Here is an 8,575-nt window from a genome sequence, read left to right as displayed (position 1 = left end):
TATATTTATTTTATGAAATTATTCAAAGAAGACTCAAGCATGAATTGAAGGAGAAGTAATTTCAGAAAGTCTCGGTTGAACATTAGGAATGTGTAGGATACAAATGTCATGACATTAGGGTTTAAAGATACCATGTAAGACCATGCCAAGGCATGGCAATTGGTAAGGTTTCTAAGTCAAGGATACCATGTAAAACCATGTCAAGACATGGCATTGATAAGTTACTATAAGGAAAAGGTCCCATGTAAGACCATGCCAAGGCATGGCATTGGTGAGTTCATAAGGCAAGGATACCATGTAAGACCATGTCGAGACATGGCAATGGTAAGTTTCAAAAGGATACCACGTAAGACCATGAAAAGTCATGAAAATGGTAAGGTACCCGTGTATCCTTAGTATTCCAAGTGGTTCAAAGGGAAAATTTAAAGAGAATATCAATGTAAGGTAAGGTAAGATGAGTTATATTAAAAAGGTAAGACAAATTCATACTAGAAGAGCAAAGGTAAGTATATAATGTTCATGTATGTTTGATAAGGAAAAAGGTAAGTAAAATGTATTAATAAATTTGATTAAGTAAGTAAGTATTTAAGTAAGTGAGTAAGGGAAGAAGTTTAAAATATGTCTATGACAATTAATGAAGTTGCATTAAGTAGTATCATGCCAAGTAGTAAGATAATTCTTATGAATGTTGTTATTTATTTGCATGCAAACTTACTAAGCTTAATGCTTACCCCCTTTATTTTCCTTCTTTTTATAGTTTTGTCAAGCTAACTCGGGGATTGTAAAGTACGTCGGAGGTCCGAGTACACTATCACAAGGATTATTTTGGTATAGCTAGACGTTTCATTTTGAGTATGGCATGTATAGCATCATAGGCATTTTGTGTGTATGATCTTATGATATGTCTAATGAATGGTATGTAAATGCTTGATAATGATTAGCTGTTGGAATGGCTAATCAAGGACTTGTTTGCTGTTATGTATGCCTAAATGCTAGTTATTCCATGGAAATCATAAAAAAGGTGAATTTAGCTTTAAAACAGTATCGCACTAATGACGTGAATTTGAAAAATCACTAAAAATAGTATAAATGGATTTAGATAGTGAATGAGATATATAATTAAATCTTATTGAGTCTATTTTCATATGAAAGAAACAGAGTAAATAAAGGAGTTGTATTTTATGAGATATTTAAATTTTGGTGAGACAGGGTCAGAGTGATTTCTGAATCCCCTGTTCTGACTTTAGAAATTCACTAAAAGTTGTAAAAAAAAATTAGGAGTTATACTTTAGATTCCTTATTGAGTCTAATTTTAATAGAAATAAACAGAATTTTTATTTGAATTCTGTATAGGGAGAAAATTAATTCATAGTGAACAGAGGTCAGAGCCGCCAAACACTGAAACAGGGGAAACTTTAACTAATAAACTGTACTAATTGGTTAGACCAAAAATTTTGAAACAAATTTAGTAAGAAGATATATGAGTCTAGTTTTAGAAAAATATTATGGATTTGAATTTCGAGTTTTATAACTCGAGTTATGATTTATTTAGTGACTATGACGCAGATGAACAGTTTATTTATGAAAGATGAAATAGATTGTTTTGATTTGTTTAAGTGATCGAAAAATTTTTATTGATTTCGATTTGTTCCCGAACCATTTCAATTTCATGTTTTAGGGTCTCGAGGACCCTTTTTTGGGACATATTGAATGAATGAAACTAAATTAATTTTAGAAGCAAATTTTTATGCCCCGAATTAGTAAGCTAAGTCCGGTATACATTTGTGTCCACTGATCGAATGGTATGTTAGCTAGGTACGCCAACCATATCTGTTAATGGTGCGCAAGTTATCTAGCATTTCAGGGAAATAATGTTGGATGAGCTCATACCCTATCGAAAATTCAAAGTAAAAAATATACCTATGAATGCAAACACTGTATATGTTATAGCATGATTGTAGAAATAGTGGAAACTACATACCTATGTCAATTATTTATTCTTGTTGACTATTAACTTGCTGTCAAATTTAGTTTTCAATTTAGGTCAATTCTACGCTTAAGGAGTTTGTTTTCTATGCAATTTAGGATTTTAATTTACATTTTCAATAATTAGTCCATAGGATAAAAGTGATAAAAATATGTATTTTTAACACATTTTGTAGGTTTTGTGACCCAATAAGCCAACACGGGCTTTAGGTAGTGCTAATATATTCAATTGAGTGTGTAGGATAGAGATATAATGGCCAATTAATGTAGAAGCAAAGGTTGAGTGATGCACAAGCTTCCTAGAACATCAAAGCATAAAAGAACAACATTAGGCTAAAGTTGCATGTCGTGTTACGCCATGCAATGGGTGTGGCACAACACAAGGCCGACGTGCTACCCAATTTGATCGGGGTTATTTTCATCCACGTAACCAAATTTATTCAAATACCTAGGACATGTTGAAGACCTAATTTGAGTTGCCAACACCTTTATAAAAAAGATATTAGGGGTTGAATGTAACTAAGTCATCTTAGACACCTTCAAAAACCCTTGTAGTTTAGAAATAGATTTTGTTTATTTTCTTTTCGATTTTTTAGTACTTTATTGTTTTCCTCTTGAAATTAGTTTTGGTTCAAGAGTTTATTTATATTATTCAAGTATTTCAATTTATGTCCTTTTACATTTGTTCTATTTCTTTATTCCAATCAAGAGATTTACTACACCATTCCCCATTCGATATTTCATCCACGATTATTCAAATATCTTTTCTTCTCTCAATTGATCATGTTCTTTACATGTTTTATCCAATTGGAGTTGAGATTATGAATAACATGAGTGGCTAAATCCCTTAGAGAATATTAACGAGTGGATGGGGATATGATTAATGGAGGATTTAGGGTTTCTTGAGAAGGATTAGTGGTATAAATTATGTGTTCTTAAATTGTTAAGATTGACAACCCTAATAAGTTATCATAGGCAAGATGAGTTCGAGAGATAAGTCGAGCCAAGTAAATCGTAATTTATCCTGGTTGCGAAAGTGAGGTCGAGAGATAAGCAAGTATTAACCAATCAATTAGCTAATTAGAGGCTAGGAGGTACTTGTGACACCCCAAACCCGACTGGGACGAACAGACCCGAATTTGAAGTATTACATTAGCAACCTAAGTGACTTTTTGGCTAACGACCACCCAAGACACACCCCCGACCTTATAACACCTCAGTCTTATCTAATTATTAGTTATTTATTAATGTGGAAGCAAATTATGAGCCGATTTTAAACTTTTCCTAGGTAATTTAACCTAAGGGAATTTTCGTCATCTTTACCACCTATGATAAAACTAGCCCAATGTTAGATCTAAGTGTTTACCGACCTTCTTTTAGTCGAATTATACAAGCCTAAAAATTTTAGCTTAATTTGAGTTTGTTTACCATGTATAATTCAAGTTTTATTATTAGGGACTAAATTGTAACTTAAACAAATTAGAATACCAATTTAATGAGACAAAAATTCAAACCCCCCCAAAACCCACACGGTCGTGTCCCCTAGACCATATGTCATTAATCGACCGTGTTGGCATCATGAAAATTTTTAGACTGATTGTACACGCCCATGTAGAAATCCCCACACCCTTGTGTGATCTCCACACGCTCGTGTCACTTACCCATACGCCTGTGTGAAAACCACTGCACCTATTTTTGCGAAAAACTCGTTTTAAAACCCGATTTTTCATATTTTAATGGCTAATTAAGCCCAATTTAACTACGATTAATTAACATACATATACATAAACCTTCAATTGAGTTTATTGACACCAATCAAGCCTCAATTATATAAAATTAGGCAATCAATTTCATGCACAACAAACACAGAATAAATCAAACAAGTGGCGTACCTTAGTCGCTAGTAAACCATTCCTTGTTCGGCTCCTTAGCTCCTCAAGCCTGAAGATTATATGCACAAATTGTGAGGGTATAAGCTTTGTTAATAAGAATGACTAGTAAATCAACATCCAAATCATGCTTAAATTACATCCAATCAATCACCAATTATTAGCCATAATAATGAAACATGTCAATTTAATTTTCATATGCTTTATCAATATCAAGAATCAATTATTCATGGTTTACAAACATCGAATGATATAATAATCACACATAAATATACTGGCATACGCTTCTCATGTCTTAATCAAGTGATCATACATCGGATAAACTGATCTCTGAACTCCGACAAATATCAAATAGAGTCCACCGAGTTGAGCGGGTCAAAGCACACTGTAACAGCCCGTTTTTAGTCAAACCAGAATAGTGGTTTTAGGACCACAAATCTGAAGTCAAAATAATTATTTAATTATTATTTTAATGTCTGCAGCACGATAATATGATTTTGTGAAAATTTCGTTAAGAAATTTTATCGTTTGAGTGCTTAATTTGATAAAAAGGACTAAATAGCATAAAGTGTAAAAGTGGAGTTCTATTAGTTAAAGGTATCTAATACCTATGGATTATTAAAGCAGAGGTCCTTATGTTGTAATTAGACATTAATATTATGATTGGACAAATATAGCCATTAAAATTATTTTATAAAGGTTAATTAATAAGGTTAATGTTCTAAATTTATAATTAAAAGATATTAAGTAAAGAAAACAAAAAAAAGATGCATATTCATCTTTTTCAACCGATTATTGAAGAAGAGAAAGCCATTAAAGAACACCTAACATTCGGCCAAGCTATTCTTCATGCATGTGAGTAATTTTTCATCCCGTTTTTAATGATTTCTATGTTTTTGAAATTGTTGCAATTAATCTAGCTAGTCCAGGGACTATTTTGCAAAACTGTTAAAGGTTTAAAGCTTTTCCATTGATGAATATATGAGTATTTTGATGTTTAATGATAGATTATGAATGTTTGATGATAGTTATACAAGTTTTGTTAAGTGATTTTTAGTGAAAATGCAAATTAGGAATTAAATTATGAAATGTGGAAACTTTGTGGTTAAAATGTGAAATAAATGAAAAATATGGGCTGATATGTATACTAGGGAAATTCTGGTAGCATGGGTTGGTATTAAATTGCATGAATTTGTGATTTTATGAAATAATGACTAAATTGTAAAAATGTGAACCATTAAGGGCAAATGTGTAAAAGTGCCTTAATGTGAATTTTGGACTAAATTGACTAGAGAGGTAATTAAATAAGTTGATTTTTATTACATATAGATCAAGAAAAACGAAATTTGAATCTTGATCGGGGAAAAAACAAAGTACTCGACTAATCGACCTATTTCGTCGTTTTAGCGTTTAAGGTAAGTTCGTATATAATAAGTTTCATTGTGAATATATTTTAAATGCTTTGATATTGCATAAATTGTGAATATGAGACTACAGACATATTTGATAATGATTCAAATATGATTCGGCATTAGAAATCCCGGTTGAACCTTAGGAATAGATTTGGATACAAATGACATGTCATTAGGGGTTATCGTGATATTGTGATCCGGGTGCTGGTCCTGTACGTCCTACCGGTGGTTGAGTATATCGACATGTGTTACGGTTACTTGACAACTTGTACGAGCAGCACCGTGTAGCTACGTCTTGACCTACAGCTTGTGTGAATAGGCCCGTTGATAGCTCAAGAGTGAGGATGTATGTAATATGAGATTGAGATAGCATTGGCTATGTATGTGGCACTTTGGTGCGAATTTCCCATGTATCCGATGGTATTCTGAATGGTTCAACGGGTAAGTGAAAGACACAATTGAGTATGAGATTAATACAAGATAGTACAGGTATGTACATGAACCGTATAAGCTTTAAATCAAAGAAACTTGTGAAAAACACCTTTAAATCTTATGGTTGAATATATGAAAGGTTTTTTAGATAATATGAGTTACATGTTGATATATTCAATTTGATGAATTGTGCATTTATGAATAGATTGAGTTTATTTTATATGAGCTTACTAAGCTATAAAGCTTACTTTGTTTATTTTACCGTGTTTTATAGTGAATTCAAAGCTAGCTCAGATTCAGAGATCATCGGAGACTTCGTGACATTATCCTACTATCACTTTGGTACTTTTGAATTTAAGTATTTTGAGTATATGGTTTGTATAGGAACTTTGGTCACTTTGGTATATAAGTTGTTGATGAATTTAGCCATTTGATTTGGCTTGTAAATATCTTTGGTTTGGTTTGTATATATAGCCATGAAAGTTGGCTAATTTGGTTGGTTTGGTTGTATATATATGTATATGTGCATATGGTTTATGTTATGTGATTGAGGTTGTCTTTTATGATACTTATTGATAATAGGCATGGTGATCGATATTAAAGAAGATATATGCTTGTGAATTTGGGTATAATGATGCATGTTTGGAAATGTTTAATTAGTTGAATTGTATATGTGAATTTAGTATAATGCAATGGCCTATTTTGTGACTTGTGTGTATTGTGGATAATGGTATTGAGTTGGCATGAATTAGGCTTGATTTAGTTGGTTTAAATGTTCATTTATGCTATGTTTTGGTACCATTGAGTTTGGTGTAGGTGCGCTCAAGTTTGGGTGGCAAATTGGCTTGGTAAATAGCCTATTTTTGTCCATACGGGCAGAGACACGGGCGTGTGTCTCAGCCGTGTGTGATACATGATTATGTACACGACCGTGTGTCCCATAGTGTTGAAACTAAAATCAAGTCAGTATGCTCCACACGACCTCACACACGGGCGTGTGAGTGTGGCATAAGTCAGTATACCCTACATGTTTGGCACAGCCTAACACACGGTCTGGCACACAAGCGTGTGTAGCCATTTTTAAGGCACACAGGCATGTGTGTTGGCTGTGTGACCTAAGTCAGAGAGTTACACGGGGTCAGACATAGGCTGAGACACGACCATGTGCTTCTATTTTGAATGTCCACACGGTCTATGACACGAGCGTGTCTTTGGCCGTGTGAGACACACGGCTGGGCTACATGGGCTTGTGTCTCCTATTTTTGGCAAAAAAAATTTAAGTTTTTCAAAATTTTCCTAAGTTTTTGGTTTAGTCCTGAATCACCCTGAATGTATGTTTAAGGCCTCGTAGGCTCGTTTTAGGGACAATATGAATGTTGTTGATTGATGAATATATGAAATTTGTAAATGTATATGTTATTGTACAATATGTTTGGTAATACTTGTAACCCTATTCTGGCATTGAATACGGGTGAGAGGTGTTACATTTATTGGTGTCAAAGCTACAATTTAGTAGATTCTAGAACTAGCGTAGCGTGTGCGAGAGTCTAGCTATACATGCCATATATAACCTGTGATAGTGTGATGATTCCTGACAGTTTAAAATATGTTTTCATATAGCAAATAAATCCCAATCGAGTTGTAGCTGATGATGTAGAAAGTAATACACCTGCCTCCATTCAAGGAGTAGCACAATCAGAGTCTAGGCTCGTAATACGTAGCCAGGGAGGTGAGGCTAAAGAAGCCTTATTTCAGATGATGAACGAGTGGTTTACAGAGTTTGTTAGAACAAATCTGGCTGTTCAACAACCTCCACCCCACTTAATCCCCAACCAGTTCTCGTAGCCCCTCAAAGGTGTAGAGTTTTTACGATTGAATAAGCCGCCAGTTGGTAAGATTCGAAAATACAGAGCTGAAGAGTTTAGAGCTAATTGATGATGATCCTGAGAAAGCTGAGTTTTGGCTTGAAAATACAATTTGGGTGTTTGATCAACTTTCGTGCACGCCGATGGAGTGTTTAAAATGTGTCGTATCACTTCTGAGGGACACTGCGTTTCAGTGGTGGAATACTCTAGTGGAAGTAGTGCCGAGAGAAAGAGTTACCTAGGATTTCTTTCAAGCTGAGTTTAAAAAGAAATATATCAGTCAATGGTTCATTAATCAAAAGTGAAAAGAGTTTCTTGAACTGAAACAGGGCCACATGTCTGTAACTGAATATGAGCGAGAGTTTGTAAGACTCAATAAATATGCTCGAGAGTGTGTTTCCATTGAGGCAATGATGTGTAAAAGATTTGAAGATGGGTTGAGACCAATGGCACATTGTTAATTGGATAGACAGATCACAATGACAATAAAGACACTCATGGTGTAGCCTCTTGTGAGATGTAAACCAGACTGGAAAAAGACGATATGAAGATGCATAAGACCATGTGGTTGAGACCAACGGCATTGTATTTCAATGAAAATATTCATGGTGATGCCTCCATTGAGATGTAAACTGAACTGGCAAATCACAACATGAAGATATGTAGAAACCTATGAGGGAGAAACCCATGACACCTTCAGAGTTAGTTCGTTAGGACAGTAAACACGTAACTATATGTGAAACCTTTGTGTAATATTCTGTAACGCCTTTGTGGCATATTCTGCAATGCTTTTATGGTATATTCTGCAATGCCTTTGTGTCATATTTTGCAATGCCTTTGTGGCATATTTTGTAATGCCTTTGTGGCATACATATTCTGTAACGCCCTTAAGGCAAAATTTGAAGAACCACTTTTGGGGCAAGGATCTGAGTAAGTTTGAGTATATCTCAGTTGGATAGCCTTATGATGAAATTTAATATTGGCCTAAGGG

This window comes from Gossypium arboreum, chromosome 6 (assembly GCF_025698485.1).
Source record: "Gossypium arboreum isolate Shixiya-1 chromosome 6, ASM2569848v2, whole genome shotgun sequence".
In the NCBI taxonomy this organism is placed as follows: domain Eukaryota; kingdom Viridiplantae; phylum Streptophyta; class Magnoliopsida; order Malvales; family Malvaceae; genus Gossypium; species Gossypium arboreum.
This window is presented reverse-complemented; position numbering follows the sequence as displayed.